Source organism: Neolamprologus multifasciatus, chromosome 4, assembly GCF_963576455.1.
Source record: "Neolamprologus multifasciatus chromosome 4, fNeoMul1.2, whole genome shotgun sequence".
NCBI classification, from domain to species: domain Eukaryota; kingdom Metazoa; phylum Chordata; class Actinopteri; order Cichliformes; family Cichlidae; genus Neolamprologus; species Neolamprologus multifasciatus.
In genome coordinates, this window is record NC_140442.1 from 30592764 (window position 1) to 30620659 (window position 27896).

Consider the following 27896-nt stretch of genomic DNA (forward strand, 5'->3'; position numbering starts at 1 on the left):
GTAAACTCTTCACTGACAACAGACAGACGTGCTGGGATTAAAAAAGGCACATATGTCCACTCAGGTCGAGGCTCAGAGTACTAGAGGTGGGAATCACCATACATCCCACGATACGATATTATTGCAATTTTTAAAAATATTTTGCGATATTCAGATTCTGTACATAAAGGTAAACTTTATCAATCATCATTTTCTCTAATATCAAAGTCTCACACTCAGTCTTTCTCTCATTTCAGTTTGATTGTTGACAAACTGAACGGTTTGTATTACAGTCTAGTCCAACTTAACTGAATCAACCATCTGGTACAATTATAGCTATTCTGAACTATGCAGTTTATGAAAACTATGCAGCCCCTTCAGCAACTGAAGAATTTGAAAGTAAATTAAAACAAAATATAATTTGACATTAAATAAAAACGTTTTAAACTTAATTAAAATAAAACATGTCTTAAATTAAAATAAGTAAACTGTCATTTGGACAGTGAAGGAATGTCAGGATACTTGCTCAGAAAAAGGATCAACATGCTCTGAAGTCAGAGCACAAAAACCTTTTTTGTAACAAAGTATCGATTTCTGCTGTCCCTGTATCCATACATTATTAGCAAACAAAATATTACGATGCTACACAGTATCCATTTTCCCCCACCCCTACAGAGTACCGTTAGTAGATTCTTATCTGGTCATTATCGTACTTACAGCCTTAGTGTATGTTCGGTAAAGTGCTACAAATCCCCCAAAACATTTGTTAATGCCAACAATTAACTCAGTGGTGATTTCTGGGTATTGATGCACCGTCTTTGAATCTGAACACAGTGTAAACTGGCTCAAGTGGTCCTAAAAAAACAAACCTTTGAATGTGTGCGTTCCTGTGTTCTGGGTTTTGCTCTCAAGTGTGTATAACTCAGCTGTTTTTGCATCTTTGTTTCTTGGAATTACTCAAACTCACCCTTCATGTTAGTGCGAATGCTCCCTAAACTTTTAGAAATGCGTCATTTGGAGTTGAATCACCTGTTTGTGTTCACCTTAAAAAACTTCTCTTTGTGTACCTCACTTTTTGGCGCTTGAATGTTTACATGTGCACACACAGATGACAGATGTGTCACCTCCACGCCGACCAGTCACATGCACACTTTGTTTGGATCGCCTGCTTCCATCTACAGGGACAGGCAGGCAGAGAGTCGTCTGCTTCAGCTGCTTTTCTTTGGCTCGCTGGCGGCCATTCTTCTTCAGATGTGTAACGCACCCTTGTGGACTTTTATGGTTGTATCATATACACCATCCAGGCCAATTACTCCAAAGCACTCAGCCTTTAAGGGCGTCGTGGGCCGAGACTCCAAAACGTGGCCCCTTGCAGCCACCAGGCCCCCCAATCTCAACATCCTCTAAACCCAAATCAGTGCCCTAATCTTGGGTGGCAGTGTTGCGTTACGTGCCAGCAGACCGGCGCACTCTTCACCCTGTGCGCCGCGTGCCAAAACCAGGAAAACAAAAAGAAACCCAGAAGCGCCTCGTCGCTCTGGGAAGAGGGAAACACGAGGAAGACTTTCTTTTCCTCCTCGCTCGTCCTTCATCCTGCACAGAGTCCATCTTCAGGTCTTCCTCCCTCCTCTCACATCGGTTTGTCTCTGATTCTCTTTCTCTCTTGCGCGCTGTCGCTCTGTGGAATCCTGGCAGCCATCTTAGCGCTTGGCAGCCATCTTAGCTTTGGCGGTACCCATGCATTCCTGCTAGCTGACGGCACACCCACACACACACACACAGAAATAGACACACATGCTTGCAAAGCACACTCGCTCTCAAACACAGGCCCAGTGGTCTTAAAGATAAAAAGACCTACAGAGGACGTGCGGCGCTGACGCAGGGACGCTTGTTTACAGTCCTGTGAGGATCACGTCACCTGCGCTGATAGGCCGTTAGAGCTCAACAGCTGATCGCAAATAACAGACGCGCTCGTAAAAGGAAGAGTGCAAAGGGCAACACAAAGAGTCCTTCAAGGTAAACGAGGCCTTTCTCATCCCCACAAACCCTCATCAAACAGTCCGAACCAGAGAAATCTCTCTTACCCGTGTGACAGCTTCCAAGCCAAAATTCACTGCCTTGTTGTCATGACAACGTGGATGGCACACCACAGTCCCTAATGATGAGTGGTTGTTGAAGCCTGCGTGTGCATATGTGTCGCTGTTTGGCCTGGCAATTAGTTCGGATGAAGATAATAATATAGCTTCCTGGCACGCGCTCAATGTGTTGTTTTGTTTAAGTATCTGTTGGCACGACGCAGAGCGGCGGCCGCACAGCGACTCGCCGGCTTTACTGTAGCAGCAGCTCTTCTGTCTCCAGGCTCGGCTGCGAGAACTTTTCTGTTTCTCTTGTTGAATCGCGCGGCGACATATACACCGAATCTCAAATGTAAACGAAGCGATTACAAGTTCGCAAACTTTAAATCGATTTTGAGGGTTTCCAACCAATGAATGGTGGTTTTCCATCCTTAAACTTCTGCAATGTTTAACAACAGTTAGCAAGTTAACCAATCACTGTGCTTCATTTGCACCAGGAGCTTTCTTCCTGTCAAAAGGGAGTTTTTCCTTCCCACTGTCACCAAGTGCTTGCTCATTGGGAGTTATTAGTGTTTCTTTCTAATATTGTACGATCCAACAACGTTAAGCACCTCGAACTGACTGTTTTTTGTGAATTGGCGCTACATAAATGAAACGACTGATAATAAAAGGAATATAGTTGACAGGCTGATAGATGGAGAATGAAGAAAAATGTTTTTGGACAGACTCTTTAAGACCACGTGTCACATCAGAGAGAAAAATTATTGTCAATTCTCTCTGCTAGCAAAAAGCTGCAAAGTGACTGATAGCACGCGTGTGGTTGGACGCTCTACCAACAGACTAAGGATGTTTTCACAACTCTACTGTTTAGCCCATTTGACCCCTGTTTCTCCCTCGGTGCAGGTTGTTTCTGCCAACATGAACGTAGTCATCGTACTCTGATTCGCACCAAAACAAACCTTTGGAGGAGGTGCAAACCTCAGAGCTTTTAATAATCAAATTAATCTGACCCAGCTACCAGCTGCAAGTTTGAGCTAAATGCATCCCATAGTCAGGCTGCTTGTAGAGTTATACAGATATGTAGAGTGCCCATCGTAGTATCTGTTGTTCCTGAAATATCTCATACCTAAGCAGGCCGGACGTCCTCGGCTGGTTTATTGTAACGCACTTTTGCACTACTGCAGTTTGCTTGAAAGCTACAACGTTGCTAAGTCATTAACTGTAAACAGTAAACAAAGTATTGATAAGACAAATAATGTCTTTAGTGTTTAATAAACTTCTGAACAAAAGAAATGAGCACTTTAGGAGATGTGAGCGAGATGAACTACAGGAACACACTGACATATGTAGCATTCGCGCTGTCACTAATATGAGTTTTGTGCTACGATATTTCTATAAGCAAAGTCAGTGTTACACTGGATCATTCAGGAACATTTGGAGAACATGCAGCAGCTTTTAGCACATGGCTAATATTATCTAACAGCTAAGTAGACAAAACAAACTTTTTAAAAGTGAAGTTTTTAGAGGATTTTAGCAGCATTTCAGCCTCCAGTTACATAATGCAGGAAACGTGGAGAATCTGTTTACCCCAGTAAAAAAATTAAAGATCTAAAAATAATGTATGAATATATATTTTATGCCAGGTTTGCTTCCATGTTTTATGTTTACACACAGAGATCACAGCTAGTCTGACTCTAGTGGCATTCTTGATTTTTGTGTAAAGCTATAAAAACAATCCCGCTCTGTAAAAACGTTCATGTTTCACTAAGTTTTTGTTCAATTTTATTCTTGCCTAATTTCCCGTTTGTGTATTTGCATAATTACGTGTCATCCCCATGCTCTGCTTAGTTCAATAAAGCAAAAATGTCTTTGTCTGATATTAATTTAACGCACAAACGCACCTCACAATATGTATGTTTCATTCTTACATGTGCACGTGTACGGACGCTTCTCCACGAGTGTAATCACGCTGACAAGCATTCATCTATATTTACGTTGTGTGGGTGCACAATAGGTGCCCAAAGGTGCCTCTACAGGAGTAAAGTAAGGAGGGGGGGTGATGCCCTCAAAGACGCTCTGCGCTCCTGGTAAACAACAGTAGTTGTGCATTATTACACTATCATGTACGACCACCGTGCAGAGAGAAATCACTGCCAGCAGGCCTCCCGTCCCCACTGCAACATCCGTGTGCGCCCACACCTATGACACGCAGAGTCACATGTGACCGCTTTTATTAACGTGTTGGTTCAAGTGCTCGGAGGTGCACACTCCAAACATGCCTCCGAAGCACAAACATGCTCACACACACACAAAAACACAACATTCAAACACAGATGAATCACCCTTATCTCCTGCACACAGTCGCCCCAAGGCCCCCTGCACACACCCGCTACAGATAACACACACACACACACACGGGCCATCTAATACACCATGCTATCGCTCCAATCACAAACACGCACACACACATCTCACTTTGTTTCCTGCTCAGCATACAGTACGATTATTGCTAATGTACTCCAGTAGAGTCTATGTAAAAGTTAGCACTGGCTGTACATTTATCACACTGCAGACTCACACCCAGGCTAATGCACACACTCACAAATGACACTCGCACAATCGCTGCATTCATCATACACGTAAAAACAAAACAACACCGCGCACGAATACACAATTACACAATTACACAATCTCGAATCATTAAGTGACACTTGAATGTAAAATCACATCGACGCGCTCCCCCTCTTAGCGCACAGGCAGCCGCCGCCAGCGCTAATGGACTCGTTTACGACGTGCATGTTCATATACGAGCGCACGCTGCACACTTTTTGCTAATTTACAAAACGGCTCAGAGTGTTTGTTTGTGCATCACAAGCACACGTGAGCAAACAGGCCCTCTGTAAGCTAACGTGCACTAAGTGAGGGGATTTTGCAGACTGATGACACTATAAAACCACCATCACCAGCACTAGAGATAAAATATAACGTCCTTTGGATGTTAAACTCGAAGGCGATTGCAAATATTTCCATAAGCAAGTTATTGTAATAGTCAGTATCATCATCCTGTTTATCTATTTATGAGAATCAGATGCTTTCCGGGGCCTTCCCTCAGCTGTCTTTGTGACTGCCTGCACTAAAATACCAAATCTGTAGAAAGAAATGAGCAGATTAACACAAAAACACAGCTACAGATGTGCCTAGAATAACTCTACATGCTACTTCTTAGCAGAGACTGATCATAAAAAGCCGTTAGCTTAGCGATCATAGCTAACAAAGCACGTCTGTCTTCACACGTTCGCGTTAAACCGACAATAATTTGTTGCAAATGCAATTAAAGAAAAACAAAAAGCACGAGCACAGGTGCGCAGACAGGGTTTAACAAAGCGATTATGAAGCTGCAGGAGGCGGAGCTCCAGCCTTGAAAGTCCACAATGCTGGTAATGAAACTTCAATACGACGCTGCTTCCCTTCCCCTTTAAACACCTTAAAAACACAGATTTAAATCTTTAAAGTGTTTCATTTAAACGAATGTGAGAACTTCTAATCCACAGTCAAATCTGTGGATGTAGCTGCAGCCTGCGATCCTTTCACTTCCTCTGACTCCGCCCTCTGCGTGTCATTTAAGGATAGTTCCCCTGACACGGTTCAGTTCACAGTCAAATGATAGGGGCCTCTTCCTCCGACTACTGGAGACGTCTGTGGACAAGTCTACCACTGTTCTCTGCCTCCTTGATCTCCGTCTCGCCGCTGCCTCTCCCTTTCACTCTCATACTGTAACCCCCCCTCGCTCCACCTCAGCTTCCTTTGCCTCCTTTCTTTCTGGATGTCTCTCTCTCAGTTTGTATGACTTCAGGCCTGCTGGTGCATACGAACAGAGTTCAGCAAAGCTCTCAGCGAGGCCTCGACTGGACTGTAATGGATATAACCCAGATATACACAGAAACACTAAATACTGAGACTGTGCAAAGGTACGGCTCCCTGCAGATGGAAGACTGAAGTAAAGCAGAAACTGACATAAACATATACAAGCGTAGCTGCGCAGCCTCAACCCCTCTCTCCACCCGCACTCCCCATCCACCAGCCTCTGGATAAAGAAACCGAACTGCCTCCCCAATTGGGTTTCGCTTAAGAGGTTTATCGGTGTGTTGCTAAACATTCTGACCTTTTTTTTTAATCTTTAATGCGCTTAAAATGTTCCAAACCCTCCTAATCCCCACGGCTATCCCACACAGATGTTCACTCGGCTCTTTTATTGGACTTCATTTCAACCTCCTTTTTTTCTTCCTCTCCTCCTCCACCACCTCCTCCATCCTCTCCACATCTCCCCCCCTCCCTTCGTTTTCATAGGCCGATTCGTTTTCCAGTTTTTCGACGCTGCTCCCACCCCCCTCGTGTTTCAATCTTCCACTAGCAAAGCTCATGTTGAGCCTGGTTTTTAAGCCGCGGGGGCTTCTTATTGGACGCTGGCTGCGCTGGTACAGTGTCATCTGTCCCGTGAGTGACCTCAGCTCGCTGTGGCCACCTTTCGGTTCAGAAAAAGTGTGTGAGAGGACGCCACTTTTACCAAAAAGCGCTGTGGATAATTAATAGGAGTTAGTTTCATTAGTGTACAGTTTAGTGTAACAGGATAATAACAGGGGAGAACATTGTGGTTCTTCCTGCTGAGCTATTAGGACATCTGGAACAGCCTGAACAAATCCAGTCTTTCGATTTTTAATGACTCTCAATGTGAAACTCTTTATCTCTAAAATGTTACATGCAGAAGGAAGTTTCTACATTTATACAATGAACTCTGGTCAAGATGTTCCAGTGTTGTATCAATTAAGTCCCAGTTACTAAAGAAATGTGTTGTTTGCTTGATCAAAGAGATAAACTTGAGCTCTGTGCTTTTAACACATCTTCTGTTTAAGGACAACGTGACCTGTAAGCAGTGATGAAATGCACAAGTGGCCCATTTATGAGTCAAAAGAGTGGATGTAGCTACTGTTGTTCTGGAGCCAGAAGCTACCATATTTAAACAAGAGTGCTGAGGAATCAGCTAATGTTGTACAGCTTCAGCACACTGATGCTAAGTGACAGACTAATGGAAAAGGAGAAACAGTTTTTACTCTGGAGTACTCATTTCTTACAGCGGGCCACATTATTTGTGAGGTAGTTCCACTAAAAATCCCCAAACGCAGCAACAATGTGGCTTCTCCAGTGAATCCAACTAGCAAAGGTGAGATGTCGAAAACACCTGCAGGCTACGGCTGCTGCATCTGCAGCCGCTCGTCAACCAATCACAGAAGCCACAACTTTACACCTAAGTCAACATTGGTGATTTACCTGTGCACAGGTGTTACTGAGGTCAAAATGAACTTCAAACATGAAATCTGTTTCCGTACCAAGTTGATTTCATCCCTGAAGTTGGACGTTGTAACACGGGAGTCTGTGGGGACGGACTTGCTTTGGAAGCCCCCCTCATGTGGACAGAGGGGGACTCCACTCGAGTGCTGTGCTTTTACTACCTTGTCTTTTTTAAAGGAGTATTTGGCACACAGGAAACACGTTAACCTTGACGCTGTGAGGCAGACTTACAGCACAAAAAGGTCACAAAAATGCAACATTGGACACATCAAGGAAACAGATTGTGAAAGTGCTCCGTCACTGATTTATAATGATTTATAGATTGATAATGAAAAGCCGCCTCCATCCTTGTGAAACTACCCTGCATTATACGACTGTAACGACAGCTCATTTACTGTCGATGGAGCGGCACGTTTCTGTTTACAAATCAAGCCGGAGTTTCTAGAAATTGAAAGAATAACACCAGGGGTTTGCTGTTTTAGGATGGCTTTTCCTTTCAGCTATTTTTGGCGCCTTCCTGGGAAGTTTATTTGGCTTCCATATCCACACCCTACCTATTAAACCAGCAGCTCGAGCTCTGGCAACTCCTCTGGCAATGTGGCGGTGCACAAAATACCTCTTACAGGCGAGTGCGCTTACGACTTCCCATCTTTTTGATACATTAAAAACATTTTTCCAAGTGTACATAAAATCAATCTTAGTGCCCACATTGAGTGTGGAAGTGACAATAGTGCATCTCTGTGAATGCCTGGCATGTAACGCCATGTGACAGCGCAGCATGGGGCGATGTGATTAATTGTGAAATGTGTTTCGGTGCTGCTAGTGCTGAAGTGTGAATGTGTGGGCGTGACACTATAAATACCTCACTTGTTGGCTTTTGCGTGTGAGATTGTGTCTTATATATGTTTATGATATTGTATACGTGCAAAGATTTCTGGAGAGCACGTGTCGAGGCACAGTTGGAGATAAGCGTGTAAACATCTGTGACTGACAGGCTGAGCAGCAGAGTGTGGGAGGGAGACGGCGTTCTTTTATTAAAACACGCGTGTGCAGTGCGTGCGTCGCGTCGTGGGAGCGTTTGCATGTGCGCGCTCCCCGCGATCCTCTCTATACGTGTGAAAGTTCAATGAATTAAGAGAGATAATTCTGTGTAAGATGCACATCTGTGTTTGTATGTGTGCGCGCTAGTGTGCGCGCTTGTGTGTGTGCCTGCGTGGCCGCCTGGCCGAGCCCCGTGCCAGCAAGGAGCAGGTGTGGGGAGGCAGCCCTGCTTTGCCCGTTGCCCATCTGCGTGGCCGTCTGTGTGCCGCCTGCGCCCTCTCTTTGCCAACGCCACACAGAGCCGGGGAGCCAGGGGGTGAGAAGGGGTGAGAGGGGCCTAAAGGGAATCAACCATGGGAGAGAGAAGAGGGCAGGGGGTAGAAGGGATGGAGGGGGCTGGCTGGCTGCCCGCGGATACCCCCTCCTCTCTCCCTCTGCCCTGTTTCTTTTATCTTTTATCTGCGCCTATGCTGATGAGCTGTGATGCACAGGGAGAGACGGGCAGGGAGGGAGCACCACAAACACAAAAACAAAAAAGAGCGCTGCTTGTTGTCGGGGCGAAGAAAATCATCGAGCGATTTGAGGCTAGTTTTCTAATCTGTGGCTGTTAGTCTGAATAATAGTCTGTCTCTGGATTTCTGAACCTTTCCAAATGTTCACGTCGAAACTGAAAATGCATATGGTGAGGTGTCATTCCTCCATTTGGCCAGCAGATGTCACTTGTTGGCAGTGGGGGCCACAAGGCAGCAACACATGCTAAAGAAATCTGCCTCTCGCAAGGGGGAGAGAAAGCAGTGGGAAAGATTTCAGCAGGGCTGCCGTGGCTTCAGGAAGATGGGAGGTGAAAGCTCTCCGGCATGTTGGACTTTAGTGCGTCTCCAAAATACAGCACAACTGTGTCTTTTTCACAGCAGACATGCTGCATGTTAGCGTCATACATCTCTACTATTATTTTCCCTGCATTTCCTCCTCTTGTGTGTTTCTGATCACGTGTTGATAACACTCGAGGCCAGCGCGATGACACGGACAATAAACACATAGTGAAAAATGCACCATGTCCATGCAGGCTTGTTTAAACTGCACTGATGATGTGTGTATATATTACATTTCATACAAACAGACAATGTGCAGCACTGAGGTTCACAGGGCTGCATGAAAGACATCAGCCACCCTGTGATATATGCACATGCATGTGGGTGTTTGTGTGTGTGAGTGGGGCTGGGCACAAGTGGGAATGGGCATCATGTGATGCCAGTCTGTGCCAGGGAATGGAGGAGAGAGAGAAAGAGAGGAGGAGGAATAGAAGGAGAAAAGGCAAAAATAAAAGGGAGGGAAGAAGGGGGCACAGAAAATGACAAAAAAGTGAATGAAAGAGAAGAAGAGGAGGAGTGGGGTGAAGAAAGGGAACGAGTGATAGACTGAGAAAGAGGGGGTTAGAGAGAAAGGGAGGGGGGTGAGGCGGGTGGGGGCTGGGGGGATTGTGAGAGCTGTGGGAACGTTTTTCCTCGCCAAGAAAGACGTGAGCAGAGAGAATAAAAGAAGGAATGAGAAAGAAAGAGAGACTTGTTGGCAGAGCAGAGGAGGAGAGCAGAGGAGGGGGGGTGAAAGCAGCGTACGGCGGGCACCAGCCAGGGAGCAGACACGATCAAACCCGGCACTGCGGGGGACACGAGGAAAAGCAAACACACGGCGCACCGCAGCCACCGCGAGGCAGTGCCATCGTTTTGCCAGCAGCCAAACATCGCAAACTATTCTCCCCAACTCAGAGATTTCACACCCAAATCCACAACGAGCGCCGGGCGCGACTGAGATCACGGTGACCTGCCACTCAAACGCCGCCCCTGAGTTTGGACTAGAAGCTCAAAGTGTGACCTTATGAACTTTTGGCTTCACGTTTGATCGCCGTTCCCCCGCTGCATCAAATCCCCTCGTGACAAATTCTCAGCAGCAAAGTCGTAACGCCGGAAAACAGGCAAAGCAACCTGTGCAAGATGGGAAATGACATCCCCAGGCGCACACACCGTCATCCACGTCCCCAAAAGGCTCCCACATGCACAATTATCAGAATTGATTTTGGTAGCTGGCAACAGATTTGTGCAAATTGCTTTGGGAATATGCACCCAATCACAATATCAGCTGCAATTATAAGACACTTAAAGGTACGCTAATCAATATTTTATATTAATAGTGATACAAATGACTGTGTGCAATGTGAAGTGTTTGGTTTACAGTAATAAACCCAGGCTCAGCCACCTGCGCAGTTTCACTTGCTGCTACAAATGTGGATGATCACATTAAACATGGACAAATACTCACACGCTGAGCCAGCAGCTCAGGTTTCAGACAGTTTTCTACCTTTGGCTCTGGATGATGTCACAGAGAGCGGACCTGTTGTTAAACTATTTTGCTGACCAGAGGCAGCCAATCAGAAGAAAGCAACTGTAGCAGCTTGTTTCAGACAGAAGATGAACTGACACACCCACTATAGCAAAACTACATTAGTCCAAGAATAAAAAGCTACAGATGAGCATCATGATCCCATCAAACAACCTGAGCCACACAAAAGACGTTGAGCATTAACAGTGAACGATGTCTTATTGAAGACCATAATAAAGCTGAAAATGAGAGATAATATTGTTGTTATGGGCAATCATGCTACCAAATGAATGCTAATGGTCGTGTATTCAGTTTGATTGCTAAACAAGTCAGCTAGCTTGTTGCAAAAACCCCATGAAAATGAAAAAGGAGCTCATTAATGCAGGTTAACGGACAAAACTGGTTTCGATGGCTTTTGTTGGACTGTATGCACAAATACTCCAAGTGACTTGTTTTGTACACTGAGCCTAAACTCTGCTGTGAAGTTCTTCAGACCTACACAGAAGAATGTGTTGGGGTAACCACAGGCTCTGTTGGAGTAAATGTGGATTTCAACAAAATGCCACAATGTGGCATCGAAGGTTGATAAGTTGATTCATATCCTGTCAGGATGCAAGTTCTGAGCAGAGAGGAATGTATGTATGCAAAGGTAAATACACAATGTTAACAACTACAGACTTCTGCTCTGAGGCAATACGGTTATATTTAACTGTCTTCTAGCTGAGGATGGGTATTGATAAGATTTTCACGATTACGATTGCATTTTTGATTCTTTATCGATTCTTTTAAAAAAGGAGAACACTAAGGTCGATTAGCTTAGAACTTTGTTTTATATCTTCTCTTTGAACAAGATAGAAATGTAAGAGTAACATGGCCTTACAAACCCAACAGTGAGATCTTAAGAGATCCACAGCCTACGACTCTTCAATGGGGTGTCACAGAGTCCCCAGGAAAAAAAACTGTAAATGTAAAATAATAAAATAAATATTCTTCTGTAGCAATAACAAAATACAACTTAAATTATTCTGTAGCAGTTACACAATAATATCCAGTAATGTCCCTGCCTACAATTAAACACATTCACTTACTGAAAATCATCTGCTGTGGCAAACGGCTGCAAACCTTTGACCACAAACTGAGTCTCTGCTCGGTGACATTCGTCTATCCTGCCTGACAGGAGACGCTACGGTAGACTGCAGCGAGAACTGCCAGCATCTGAGCCAGACTCTGTCTCATCATGGTCACCTAAACGCACAGTAATGGCAGGTTTGTAATAAGGCAGATCGCACTAACATAATCTGCACTGTTAGTTGATTATTTACCTGCATTAACGGGAGAGGACGTGCAAACGTTACCGCTGCTGCTGGGTTGAGATTCACGAGTCCGGAGCGGAATTAAAAACACGACGTTCATTTAAGGTCATCGTGTGTTTTGTGAGCAAATGCTTTTGCATATTCGTAGTGTTTCCTCCCTTAAATGAAATATCTACTTTGCAAGTATTGCAAGTTGCCCTGTTGTCATCCGTTCTCGTAAAGTATAATCAAACTTTTGAGCGTTTGAGCCGCTTAGGCGCCGTGTTTCCTGCCAGGTAAATGACGCGCCGCAACGTGGTGACGTCATTCGGGGCGACTGGAATCCATAAGGGAATCGTTTGCAAAAATGGCAAAAAATTCCAAGGAAGTGAAACAGTGGGAACCGGTTCTCAACAAGAACCGGGTTTTGATACCCATCCCTACTTCTAGCACTGCAAGGTTGTGATGGCGTGCTGGAGCACGAAGCTTAAACAAAACATTCTCACTTGAAGACGTCCGAGTTCTAACTGTCAGGATTCACACCAACAGTGATTCAAATCGTGTGCAGCCAGTATCCAGCTGATGTAATTCCTCACATGTTTTAATACAACATCAACAAAATATGATTCAGTTTATAAGACAACACGATTTGCATCTCACGCTTTATTTACACCGATGGGTTTTCAGCCTGATCCAGAACGCACTAAAGATTTATTTGGGTTTGGTGAACTATGCAAATAAATGCTCCCAAATCTATCTGGGGCTTGGAGAACGTGTTTTATGAGGGCTGTAAAACTCCACACAAACACATAAAGCGGGCCTGTAAAAATAATGTGTGCTCTGCATAAATGCTCATTTGGACTAATGAATTAGGGTAGCGATGAATGGCTGTGCGAGTGTCCACATCCTCCCTGGGTGATGCCGATGGAGGCTTAATGTTAGATGTGCATGATTTGTGAGTAGTACTAGTGTGTGTGTCTACATATGGTATGTTAGCTGGAGTACGGGGGAAGTGTTGCTCTGTTTGTGCATGTGTGTGGCCACCAGTGACTTTGCTCCTCCTAACAACCTTATTCAGCTGTCAAATAAGGAAACCAGATCCAAATGATAATGAACCAGGTCTGGGGTCGACATACAGAAACACAAAGAACCGGCTAAACTTTTCTATAAAGTAAAAACTTTGTGATTTTATATCTTGAAAGGTGCTATATAAATAAAGTTCTTCACAAGAGCCTACAATGAATAAAAAACGAACAAGAGAAATTAATAGAAAGCAGATTTTAAAAGATCTTTTTCCCAACTAAACCGGAAAAGGTCCAAAAATCTGTGTTTCTGGATCAGCCACATCTACAGCATGAACTGAAGACTTACTCTTTTATTTGATGGCAGCAGAAAAGAGGAAGAAGAGACAGAAGCAGATGAGGCCAAAAACAATCAGCCAAATGAGGGCACAGACAGAAAGACAACCTTTGACCACCAGCTGTCTGGGAGTCACCGTCCAGCCGCATTTGTCAGTCTGTGTCCCCAGATGAACCGGCCCAAGGGTCAGTGGCTCCCAGCGCAGCCGTGTGTTTGCGCGGCTTGTTTCCGTGCACGCCGCTGCACACTTGTGCACACGTGCATTAGGGAGCCTTCCGGTGTTTGTGTGCGTGTCCATGCGTACGAGCTGCCTGCTATCTGTGTCAAAGCTGGCTTTATCTCTCAGGCTGATAAGGTGAGTAAACAACTGCCCCGGTCTCCCCGTCTGACATGCTAGCTGATAAACTATGCAGTCACCAGTATCTGCGGCGGGGGGGTGCTGGGACAAGTGAGCCAGGCTAGTCCCAGGCTCCAGCTGCAGCCAAGGGCCTGGGAGGGAAATACTGCAGCATTGTAATATCTTTTGTTAATAACATTAGAGGTAGGGTTGTGGAGCAGAACATACATGAATCAAAGAGCATGTATGTGACACACAGAGGATTAGCCTAGTTTGGGCAGCTTATGGCTCCACTCAGGCTCTCTTTGGTCAAGCTGATAATTGGAGATTTATTCCTACCATCTATCAATCCATCTATTAACTTATTAACCCAGAGAAAATCTCTAAAACCATCCTCCCCACCCTCAGCAGATCCAACTCTGCAAAGTGAGATTAAACTGATGCAAATCCACTTAGCAGTTTCAAAAAACATATTCATCAATAAGCATCGCTGACCTCGCTCTTATTATCTCAGCTTCTGCCTGCACTTTAAAATCCGACACGCACTGGCTGATAATGACAGGCAGACGGGAAAAAGCAGTGAAATTGCATGCTTGAGAACAAACAAAACAAAAAACGTGGAGCAGAATTAAGTTAAGTATTCACACTGAGAGGAAGAAAATCCTCTTCCGAAAATGAGCTCACGGTTAAATAACTCTTTGTAATCTTAATACTGACATTTTCGACCGTGACATTTACTGTGATTATGTCATAAGTGCGCCGTGACTGGTAATCATGGATCAGACGTTTAATACATCTGCTGTGAAAATATCCAAATGAATTAGGCCTTTACTCAACAAGTTCCAACTCAGCGATCGCACTGAAACCGTGATCGATCCATGTACGAAACAAAACAAATAAATCAGGATTTGGGTTAAAGTGGAGTGTTTCTCAACTAACACGTGAACACACCTAAGCCTGTTTTATTTTGTCTGATTACTATTTCTAAACCCGAAAAACAATGCCGTGAAGACAACCTGCAGTACCCTCAACTACCACCAGGGGCAGCAGCTCACACTTTGTGAATCAATCCCTTAGTTTCCTTTTCTGGCTTACCTGAGTTAGAAGAAGCACAGGTGAATGTTTGGTTATTAATACGGCCACTAGAGGTCACTTAACTTCAAAATACAAAACAGGGGGGTGCAGGAGCGAGTCCCCAAACACGGAAATAAGTTAGCATTTCTGCACATTTTGTTCCCTTATGCTAAACAGAGATGGGCAGTAATGTGTTACTTGTAACTTGTAACTACTTGTAACTTGTAACTACTTGTAACGCATTTTATTAGGTACACTTTGCCTACAAGTAACGCGTAACGCGTTACTTGTAACTTACAAGTAACTTGTAAGCTACTGTAATCCGATTACTTTTTCAAGTAACGAGTAAAGTAAGGGATTACTATTGCAAAAATGGTAATTAGATTACTGTTACTTTCCCGTAGGAACGCTGCGTTACTGCGTTACTAAAACCGTGATTTTTTTTGCGAGAATGTCTCATGACAGTGACGTAAGCGAGTGCGACGTTCGTGACAACAGCTGTGTGCAGATCAACAATGGATCATATATCGAGTGCAGAGAGAGTATGAGCGTGCAGCGTTTAAAGCGTGGAAGTACTGACCTTACTTTGAGTTTGATTCCATAAAAAGTGACAAAAACATTAGTGTCCGTTGTGCGTGGGAAGAAAACTTCTTTTTACAGAGAAAAAACCCTAAACTTCCAAACAAGCACCGAGTAGCTACGACGTAATGGGAAACTCACAGAGAAACTCGCGGATTCTTCCACTGACCGCTGCACACCTGCACCAGGGTAACCCTCCGCCTACCCCACTCCTGCTTTACAGGTGAAAATAGAGCAACAGGACCGCTAGTCTTTGACTTTATTTATTTTCTGCTGTGTTTTACTTGCATCTATTTGAAAGACTGAGTGTAAACACACAAAATATTTTATTTTATGAGCTGGAATGTGCAGAAAATAGGTTTAAATATTAAACTAATTTCTTCCAGTCAGAGAATGTTGCAGATAATTAATTTTTGCTTGATGCATAAAGTTAAAAGATTAAAACTAATAAAACAAGTTTTAAAAAGAGACTTTTCCATTTGATTACATTTTGTATGATGATTATGCAGAAAAAGTAGAATTGGGCTGAAAGATCTATCACTTTATCACCTATTCAGGTTGTAAATCGTGTTTTTAAAAAGTAACTAAGTAATTAATTACTTTTGAAAATAAGTAATTAGTAAAGTAACGAGATTACTTTTTGGGGGAAGTAATCGGTAATTAGTTACTGATTACTTTTTTCAAGTAACTTGACCAACACTGATGCTAAACCCAGCAGGTTTCCTGAACGGGTTTTTGGGTACACGCCTAAACAGTTATGGTTAATGTTTTTTTTCTTAAAATAAAGAATAACAGTGTCCTGGAAAAGCATTTGCTAACAAGCGAGACTAGATAAGTAGTTGGTAACATAAACATCATCACACTGACCACAGGAGCTTAGCAGTGAGGATGCTAAAGCGGCATCAATTTCCATGATGATCCAAAAACTTATGGAAAAATGCTGTTAGCTTTTTATTGAGTGAACCAGGGCGATGCTTTACTGGTGGCCTCCAAACTGAAAAAAAGAAGTCATCCTCATATCTCACTAACAGCTTGCAGAGGCATTCGGGGGGAGGACAGTCTTCCTATGCCATTACAGCACATGAGTTTTGTGCTGTGCAGCTCTGCTAATGTCCAAAACATACCAGAACAAAACGACCAATAAGTATATTAATTTAAATGTGTCCCTGTCAGTGTGTTCTGCCTCTGTTCAAGGCTGAAACGTCAGTGCAATGGCCGCCCTGTTGCCGATGGGCTCTGCGGTGTTAAACGGAGAGGATGTTCACGTCGAGGGGCAGACCAGAGGAGCCTGCATCTGTTTGGCAGTCGCTCAGAAATGTCTAGCGTTTCACACTACGCCTCTGGGAGCGCTGGCTCGAGCGCAGCCAGAAGTTTATGAAAAACAGAGAGTGTGAAGGAAATGAGGGAACCAGGAAGGAGAGAAATGCACCAGGAGGGGGCTGGAAGAGAAGAATGAGCTGGATGACATGAGACGACAGAGAGAGATAGCAGAGAGGAGGAGGTTGGACAGCTGAAATGAGAGAGGGAACCGCTTTAGATGATGATGTGATGTTTTCCACTCTGCCTGTGGTGCGTGTGCAGGGGTTCTCCCGAGGCCCCCGAGGATCCCGAGGGCCCCTGCTAGGATCTACGAGTGGATTCAGGTGAGGAACAGGTGTGACCACATGTCAAAACACATTCCTACGAATGTGGTAATTACACACTTTAGGGACAGAGGACAATGGTATCCGTACACGTGTCTGTAAGTTTAAACCACATGTGCAATGCCGCATGAAAGTAAGTGTATATTTTCTGTACTGCAAGAGAGCACAAACGCCTGTGTATTCCTTGGATTAACATGTGACAGCCGGCCCTGCCTTCAGTCAAGCCCAGTCCTCCACAACAAACCCGCTCCCCAGAGCCCAATCGTTGGTTTGGCCTCCGTCTCAGCTGTCACCACGCCTGCACTGTCTGCCTCCTGTCAGCTTCGCTGAGAAAATACATGGCGATTTATAGCCGTACCATAGGGTACACAAACACACTCACACATACACACTCACAGATACACACATTCACATACATCCAGCAGAGCAGTTGATTGTGCATTCAAAGTGTGGTTGTTATTATAAAGTAAGAGGACATCAAGAGGAGGTTAAAAGGCTCCACACACCAATAAAGTTACTTGAAGTTAAGCACTTTGTAATATCTGTGTTTTATGTGACAGCCTGAGGAGAGCACACACTGACCACAGATATTACTAAAGATGAGCAGGATATGTTTACAATTACCATCTGGTTTGGGTTGCATCTGCTAAGTTATTATAATTAACTACGGAGACGTTCTAAACTAGGCGTGCTGCAAAAAACTAATTAAATGCTTTCAAAAAGGCTTTAGTAATGTGTAAATCAGTAGCTGGGGAGATAAAACTGTCAATCATGACTGTTGGGTTCACAGGCCTGTGCTTAGCTGCAGAAGTCTGCTAATGCAGACGTGCCTGCTTTCAGTGTTTGCATAGGGGACGTATTATATGTGTTTATCTGCAAGTGTTCAGGCAGTTTAACTAGTTTTCTTCTAGCATAGCCAGATTAACCTGCACTGGTTCTCCACTGCCCCACTCACCGTGCTATTAAACCATGCCGATCCTACATGATGTCACCAGTCTTGCTAGTATCTTTTAAATATTTGTAGTATTTTGAGCAGTGAAATCCATTTATATGAAATATCTACATCTACACTCACACTTTGTGCCCCTCAGGTCTCCCCTCACTCAGAACAGGGACCATCTCCCCACTGCTGCCCACTTTTCACTGTGTTGTAACCAGAGATGGGCAGTAACGCGTTACAAGTAACGAGTAAAGTAAGGGATTACTATTGCAAAAATGGTAATTAGATTACTGTTACTTTCCCGTAGGAACGCTGCGTTACTGCGTTACTAAAACCGTGATTTTTTGCGAGAATGTCTCATGACAGTGACGTAAGCGAGTGCGACGTTCGTGACAACAGCTGTGTGCAGATCAACAATGGATCATATATCGAGTGCAGAGAGAGTATGAGCGTGCAGCGTTTAAAGCGTGGAAGTACTGACCTTACTTTGAGTTTGATTCCATAAAAAGTGACAAAAACATTAGTGTCCGTTGTGCGTGGGAAGAAAACTTCTTTTTACAGCGAAAAAACCCCTAAACTTCCAAACAAGCACCGAGTAGCTACGACGTAATGGGAAACTCACAGAGAAACTCGCGGATTCTTCCACTGACCGCTGCACACCTGCACCAGGGTAACCCTCCGCCTACCCCACTCCTGCTTTACAGGTGAAAATAGAGCAACAGGACCGCTAGTCTTTGACTTTATTTATTTTCTGCTGTGTTTTACTTGCATCTATTTGAAAGACTGAGTGTAAACACACAAAATATTTTATTTTATGTGCTGGAATGTGCAGAAAATAGGTTTAAATGTTAAACAAATTTCTTCCAGTCAGAGAATGTTGCAGATAATTAAATGTTTGCTTGATGCATAAAGTTAAAAGATTAAAACTAATAAAACAAGTTTTAAAAAGAGACTTTTCCATTTGATTACATTTTGTATGATGATTATGCAGAAAAAGTAGAATTGGGCTGAAAGATCTATCACTTTATCACCTATTCAGGTTGTAAATCGTGTTTTTAAAAAGTAACTAAGTAACTAAGTAATTAATTACTTTTGAAAATAAGTAATCAGTAAAGTAACGGGATTACTTTTTTTGGGAAGTAATCAGTAATTAGTTACTGATTACTTTTTTCAAGTAACTTGACCAACACTGGTTGTAACAATGTTTTATAATGTTTCTGTTTTTCTGAAATTATCACAATGTAAAAATTATTTTTTAAAAAATCAAACACTGCATAGATCTTAAGAAGTAGAAGATGTAACACACATTTACTATTCAGGGAAAAAGTGTCTAATTGTTATTTTGTAGGGACGATAAGAAAACTGGACCAAAGCTAAAAGCAAAGTGCGCAGATATTAGTAACCGTTACAGTTTTAACTACAACACCTGAACGATTCAACAGTCAGTGGAAAGAATTTAAGATGCAATATGCTTTAGTTTTTAGTTTTCCTCACTCGTCTGGTATCTGAGGCAGGTTACAACACTTTCCCTCCATCTCTATATATGACCTGCTCTCGTCCTCACACACACACAGCTCTGACTTCAAACAGAGCAACTGCAGGTCAGATGAGGCTGTCATCTTTCTGCACGTGTTTCACTATTTCACCCAATAAAACAATCAAGCTAATGTATTTCTAAAGACTTCTAGAAGTAATGCGAGCCGGGGTTCTTCCACTTTGGTTTGGATCTGCTGGTAGACCCTCCTCAGCAAGGCTGTGCACTAACTCAGGCCTGCAGGAGGGAGGTGGCAGCGTGTTTATTTTACTGTGGGCTGTATCTGGCCATCATTATCTCACACTGCAGAAGGAGCGCTGTAAACAGATGCTTGCGGCCCACTCGGCTGCAATAGTGCGTCTGGCTGAGGCAGCAGCGGGAGTGGGAAAGAGGATCTAAGCACGCTGAGGTCAGAGGCAACGAGAGCGGGAACAGACTGTGGCAAAATTTAGACGTGCCGGGGCTGAGGCTGTGATTGAATCTGTAGGGCGAGGATGCTGACTTTTGAGGTTACGAGGGAGCGTCTGTTAGTTCTACGGCGATGGCTGCGAGGTCTGGGAGCGAGGCAGGGCCCGAAGCTTCGGCCTGCAGGGCCCGAATACTGCGGCTTGCAATATTAACACACCAAACGAAAGGTTGGCTTTGTAGTGGTCATAAAACAGGAGGAAGTCATATCAGTTCAAGATGCTCTCGCTGGAAAGCTCAACAAACACTGGCAGTGAAGTTTTCACAGAGCCATGTGGCCTAAACAAACTGCTGTGGAGAGACGACGAAAAAAGAAGGCGTGGAGGAGAAAAATGAAATGGCGTCTCTGCGAGCTGCAGTTGGGAGAGAGCGCGATCTGCTGCTTTTTCTTTTTTTACTTTAATCAAAAGCAGAGACGGTGGAAAAAGCATGACGAAAAGCAAAGTTTACATGAGCTAAAGGCAGAGGGGGAGGCGGCGGGTGAGGGGTGGGGGACGGGTAGACACAAACAAACAGACAACTACTGACGAACAGCTGCGCCGAGCACTTCGCCGACAGAGAGGGCGAGCGAGCAAGAGCAGGAGTGACGGGAGAGAGAGCGCACCCCAGTTACAAAAATGGAAAGTCCACATTTCAGCGCAGTATGGAAATATGGTCCTCATTTCATGATTCAACTCCCGCTCCCTCCCTCGCTAACTACCCCTTTCCCTACCAAACTCTCTTGCTTTCTTTTGCAGCTGCAGCTCGGTTATAAAAGGCTGTTAAAACACAGGAAGGCCAGTAAAACGGGTAAAAAAATAGCGGGCGGGAGGTCTTTTGGTCGGGATGGAACAAATGGGAACGACAGAGAAATGCAGGCGGAGATGTGGTGAGAACCATGGATCTTACTGAGTCTCCCTGACTTACGAGCGTTTCTGGACTTTGGTCATAAAAACATCATCATCCATGCCTCGCTTTAATCTCCACACTCATCTTCTCCTCATCCCTTCCTCATCCCTCCGTTGCGTGTGCAGTAAGACACACAAGTTTCAGGGTTGCAGCAAAGCCGCTCGTTGACCGCCTGAGCAGCGCCGAGGAGCCCGGCAGGCTGTGGCCTCGGCGACTCCGTACAGGCTCATCCCCAGCCTCGTCTCCCATGTCTTCCCCTCATATAAGCCTAATCCTGGTGGCTTTACATCTTAACCCCCCACCCACGGTCTCTGGCTCAGGATCTGCGCCAGGGAGAAATTAAAAATTTGCCCTAAGAAGCAGAAGAAGCAGTTAAAAACCAAACCTGCTAACATAACATTATGCATGTTTTTGAGTATCAGAGGCACCATTGGCTCTGCCGAAAAATCCTCCTCTTCTTCTTCCCAAGCAAAGCATTGTCCTCAAGTGACATCTATGCTCATCTGCTTTTGTTCACGCCACTATCAAAGCTACTTTCTTTACTTATCCTCTCTCTCCCCTGCTCCATCTTTCCTCCATCAGCTCGTACCCGCTCCTTCTCTGCAGCTCGCTTCCCTCCCCGCTCAAATCACCGAGTTAGGCCAGGCAGTTCATTATTTCAAATTTACGGCCTGTCCGTTTGGCCTGCCTCAAGGAGGAATAAAATCAGGCTTTGGTTGGCGTAGTGATCTGGTTCCAAGCCCAAACCCCTCCTCCTACTCTTTTACAGTTTAATATAAAGTCATATCACATTAAAGTTAACGAATTAAAAAAAAGACACTTCTCCTGTGCCAAGAGCTCTGCGTGACCGAAGAGCTCGCACACTCAGCGTGCACACATGCATAGACTTGTAAGTCAACACTTAGCTGCCATCTTTAGGGGGAATAAGTGAATTTGGCAGGAGCGTGCACGTGGAGGCTCGTGTGGGGGGTAGAAGAGGCCGATTGTTCATGTGGTGGAAGAAAGCATAAAATTGGACACATAAAAATAACATATATGGTGCACGCCTGAAGCAGACAGCGACATCGTGTAACTGTATATGGATGTAGTGGAGTACCGTGAATATGTCAACAGCTGTGTGTGTTTGTGTTGTGCGTCTTGACCCCGTCCATTAACCCGACACAAACGCTGCCACCGAACAGAAAAGAGAAGGCTGTATTTTAAATGGATCAGGCTCCACTAAATAATGACGGTTGTGCTATATCAAGGCCTCAAAGCCTTCCTATCCTACGTACTCATGGGCCCTTTGGGGATTTCAGCCATTTGAAAATATTTTAAAGAGGCCCGATTGCCCCCAGCTCAGCGGCTCAGAGAAGCCTTAAAACCCTGCAGCTAAATCCCGGGGTTATGTAAGGTAAAGCCCTAAATCTCACTGCGCCTGATGTTACATATTACTGTAATTGCAAATGAAAAAAAGGGAGAAAAAATACAGGGTGGGGTGAAGGACTGCGGGGAAAAAGGGAGATGTTGGGGGCTAGAGGACGGAGGAAAGACGAGGAAAGGAAATGAGGGAGGTGTGAGAGGATGGATTGGAGAAAGAGAAACTGATCAGGGGAAAGAATGAGTGGAGGACGTCTCTGACACACCAGATCCCCGAGGTATACTCTCTCTCGCGCTCTTTATACTCAGTTCTGCTGTTTTTTCTGGGGGTTTAGTGACTCTCTTCCCTTTTAGCCGAGTAGACTCGGAGGGAAAGTTAGAGCGCCGGCCAAACCCGTGGACTAAAAAGGAAATCCAGTAAAACTTTGCGTTTATCATCGGTCCACTGTACATCGTTCGTCATCTTCAATCCTCCAGGGCCAGATAGAACCGATCCTCCACATGCACCACAAATGCAGTCTTGAGAAGACGTTATAAAGTACCCCCATGAAAAGAAACCCACCGTGTCATAAATACGCCGTTTTTTCACGTCTAAACATAGTTTGGTGGGTACATGTGTGTTTTCTGTGCGATCGTCCCTGAACGTATGAATCTGAAATGTGTGTGGAGGCGGATGAGGCAGTTAACGTTATGATCACAGTGCATGATGCAATCCATCGTCTAAAGATGTAAACAGGCTTTGGAGTTTCTGTTTTTCCAGCGTGAAATTTCTGGATGGGAGCAGGTTCTGAGGAAGGGGGGGTTTGGGTTCGATTGTGGAAAATTCGTCTAACCGCCTCAAATCTGCCAGCGCAAAGTTTAGACTGTGGATATCTGCAGTGGTGAAAAGTATCACTTGATCTCTGCTTTTTTGAAACAAAATGAAACTATTCTGATTAATAACAAGACGTCACTTGTTGCTTTTGCACCTTGTTGAACTCAGCCTGTCTTCATTCTGCCAGTCGCCTGCTACAAAATGTCAGAGTCTGCTGATGCGCCAATATTTTGCTAATATTTTGCTGCGTTTACTGCAAGAGACTGGTTGTCGTGTGTGCATGGCATCAGTTAAACCCCACGGAAGATTTTCCTCATCTAAAGAGCATTTCCTGTGCTGTGCACCATGTAAAAAAGGAAACGTGTGGACATCTTCTTGACCTGATTCCTGGTCAAGCTTTCATCCCGTTGCTGTTGAAAGCTTTCACTGAAAGACAAAGATGAAATTCATCAAAGCTTGTGATGATCGACAAACTGACAGGACCTCAGTTCTGGTCCACAGACAGCTGGAATAATAGGAGCTCAGAGGAAAGGGGGAAGTAATTGTTTGAGACTGTGATGCCTCTGGGAACTATCCCCAAAGTGAGACCCACGCTGCATTATAGTCGTGTAACCCGGCCTGTTGCTATGCCCATTAAACTTCATAATGAAATTAAGCCTGCATTACCACTGGCACCAGGGACTGGATTATACAGCGCTGTGGATTAGAGCGCCGTCGGCAGTGCAAACTAAAGAAAGGTTAGAGTGAACGAGCGAAGGAGGGGTGGCACAATGCCGCTCACGAAGATCGCTCGCGCTGTCGCTGGCTGCCAGCCAAGAGAAGGCCAGTCAACAAAGGACAGTTACAGAGGAGAGGCTGTAAGGCGTGCACGGGCGCTGGATGTCAGGTAAAACGAGATGCAGGGTTGAGTTGCTGCAGTGTAGAAGTCAGAAGATCAGTGGAGGTTTATGTCACATGGCACTGTTACACCTGAGGACAAATTAACAGCAGAGAGTCTGCTGCAGCCCAGCTGAGAGATGAGCTTTCAAATTGATCTGTTAAGGCTTATTAAGTCTTGGAGCTGGCTTGAAGAAATGCAGGAGGAAATGCATTAGTCTGCGACCCTTGAGCAAAGGCATCAGTACCTTTCTGGAAATGTTTTTATGAATGCAAACCCAGCTGCTGCCTGTCATCGTAGTCTCTTTCAGAAAAGCTGGGTTTGGGCACAAAAACAGCGTCAAAACTGACTGATGCATCTCGGACATGACAAAGACTGTTAGGGCTGTGCGATATGACCACAATCTCATCTCCCGATATAAAACATCGATCGTCCGATAACGATATAAATCACAAAAATGTAACATTTTCTGTAAAGTCTGTGAATCTCAGCAGCTCGACTTGCAGGAAGTGTTTCCAGCTGGACGTCGTGTAGCTGGTCGAGTGTTTTAACGGATGCATGAAACGATACATTTTTAGACATAAGTTGTAACGGCCGCCGTTTTCTTTGTGAGAGTTTATTACACGGCGTGCTGCGGGGAAAAGCCTGTTCTAACGTTTCAGTCTAAGCTTTATTTTTTAGCACCTGACGTCTTTTTTACTTCTCATCCGTAAATAATCTGCTCTTTCACGTGATGCAGTTTATTTTGAAAAGTCTCAACAGGATCTTGAGCTTTATTGTGAAAGGTTTATGTGGAACATAAAAAAGTGGACACGAGAAGGTGTTACCGCCGTTGTTGCTAACGACAACGCATAAAAACAGGTGCTTGTCCGTCAGTAGGAGAGAACTTTAAGAAATGAATAATAACTACAGTGACATCAAAACCATGAAAAATGTTGCTGTAAACAGTTTATTTTGCGACACCACGAAACGACAGCGTAAAATGAAACGATAGACGTTTTTATATCATCATCTGATATATATGGTTATATCAAACAGCCCTAGTTAAGACCTACACATATGTTTGAGTATACCCTTAACCCATTCTGTGACAGCTTTCACAACACGTCATTAACCAGGACCGAAAGTTAAAGAGACTAAAGTGTAGGCACCTTTTACACAAAGAAGGGTCCACATTCATTTTAGAACAACACAGCTGGTGTTATTAAACCGTTTTATTCGATTCTTCTTTTTGTTGCACACTCATATGCAACACACGGTGATTAAAGGAGAAACACTTTGTTCACTTTGAGACTTCTAGACTGTGGAGTAAAGTGGGCGCTCTTCTTTCTTTGTCTTAATGCTGATTTCAAAACACAAACACTCATTTGATCTTGAATTAGGTCTTTGGAAAGAAGCTTTCAGATGCCACTGGGTAACAAAGACACTTCAGCTGACATATACAGAACATGCATGTGTGGGTACCATTGGTCTGTGATTTTTGTACCTTTGGTGGTTTTTGGTGGGCTCGAGAGCCCACAGTGCTGTGTTACACAGCTTAACGCAGCCGAACTCAGTATTGTTTTTTCTTGTTGATCACTGCTAAAGTGAGAACTCAGCTGTTTGTAGTGGCAAACTGCACAGACATTTGTCGCTCAACTCTCAGCTCCGTAGCATCTTGTCATGCTATTATGTTACACGCCCTCATAGCACAACTTACAGCAGCCGAATCGCTTCCATAAACGCACCGGATGCTGCCGATCCAGCACCAAACAACAGAAAAATTAGCAACTAGCTGGTGAACACAGCGGATCATTTAGCTGCAAAAGGGCCAGATATTACCCTCATTAGTTAGTGGAGGCAGAGAGAGAGCTAAATGGAGCATGAATATTGGACTTACGTTCATTAGGGCAAACAAACGTGACTCTAAATGGATGCTACTGTTTCTTCATATCTGCTGGTTATCAATAGGGACGGACTTGCTAAGAGGTTTGTGTCATTGCTAACAAATGGAAGCACTTCAGGGCACTCAGACGCTCACCTAATCTATACTGTATTTTTATATGTACATTAACATTGCTGACCACATTAACTCAATGTGAAATAACATAGTGGGTGTAAACAAACGCCTGTTTATTTAGAACAGATGCACATGCTGTCGTCTAGCAATCCCACAGTCTTACAGCGTGTTATTGTTATAAAATATATTTGACATTAGGTCTGCCTGTGCTGTTCTTCCTCTATCTGAAACTTTCCTTCACTCTTCTTCTGCTCTGTATTTTCCCCCCGAATCGCTGCCAACATGTGATTTCACTTATCTTCCAGTGAAATTAGAGTGCAGAAGAACAGACTAATGGTCATCTCGCTGTCTCTACCTTTCCCCTCCTCTCTCCTCGCCGTGGCAGGGCTTGATGAAAGGACCTGTATATTTTGCTTAAGTTTCAAATTCCGCTGCCCGAAAAAAGAGAGAGAAAAAAAATCTGCAGATGTGGGCCGCTCGCCGCTCGCCGCACCTACACAAAAATGTTGGACTAAAAAAAAAGAAGAAGGAAAAAACAATATGTGAAAGGCACAAAGAAGAAGAACGGCTTAAAGCAGAAACTCTGAGTTTCTTAAACACAGCGGCGCCCCGATTATTGGACAATCTCAGTCTCTTGAAGAGGAGACCATGCCTTCAATGGTCACTTCTGAACCATCTAGATTTCCATGCCAGAGCCAGATTTAGTTGCACTTGTGAGCCTTCGGAGCTTGAATGCCTCCAGTGAGCCTCTCTTATGTTACCCAACCTCCCAGGAGAGAAATTAAGTCATTACATCTAATCAGCACCTCTGTGGTCAGCACAGATATGTTACCCCAGATGTGCAAACATGCTTGGCCAGCACAGTCGAGAGATAACACTAACATGTCAGTCATCTATGTCCCAACGACGCCGTTCTCTGCGTTCTGCGGGCCCCACAGAGGGACTCGTCCTGTCAGAGAATCCCACAGAGATCTGAGCGCGCTCACTCTGCGTCCTCTCCTCCCATCAGTACCGCTGTGAGTCACGCAGCCACTGTCCTACAACTGCGTCAGCTATCATCAGGGCTCAGAAGAACAACAGCCAGCATTACTAATGTAATGCAATCTGCTGCAATAAATCTGCCAAACTTCAAAAAAAGATGTAGTTGAGTAAAAAGTGATATTTCCACAGACGGATCTGATTTGAGCTGTGTGGACGTTCCTCGGGTCTCATTCACACAGGCTTAGAGATCACACATCTTAACCAACAATGTATATTTGCATTTCAAAAAGGTGCAACTTTTGAAATGAGCACTCTCTGTTTTGTTTCACACTTTTATTAGTGCTTGGTGTTTGCAGACAGGTCAGCACTTTTTATACAAACTACCAACCACAGGAGCTGGTTAGTGGCCAAAGCAAGCGGAAGCTGGGTTTATGGTGCGACACTGTAGAAATCATTTAAATGGACACCTTTCTTCAGTGCATTTTAACATTAGGAGCTTCATCCTTTATTTTCAAGAATTACCAACACATACTGATACATACTTTCTGCTGGGATTACTCAAGTGTTCAGATTCTGATACACGCCAGACACACTGGAAAAAAAACTAAACTAAACATTGCTACAATCATACAATGTTACAAAAATGATTTCTTTAATGGATCACAGACTGAGAACAAGCATTTTTTTTTACCTCAAATATCAAGCTTTAGCCTCAAGTCTTTTTTCTTGCAACAAGTAAGACTTTACCACTGTAGAAGTTTTTACCGCTGTGAAAAACCAGGACTAGGGCCAAAATCTCATCTCCCGATATAAAACATCTATCGTCCGATAACAATATAAATCACAAAAATGTAACATTTTCTGTAAATTCTGTGAATCTCAGCAGCTTGACTTGTGTGAAGTGTTTCCAGCTGTGCGTCATGTAGCTGGAGTCGAGT

At 44.1% G+C, this 27896-nt stretch overlaps 1 protein-coding gene across 18 annotated transcripts in view; it reads right to left on the bottom strand.

The window, feature by feature from the left end:
* Window positions 1–27896, bottom strand: part of nfixb (nuclear factor I/Xb) — a 139335-nt gene that overhangs the window by 27347 nt on the left and 84092 nt on the right. The gene's annotated exons all lie outside the window — the stretch shown is intronic.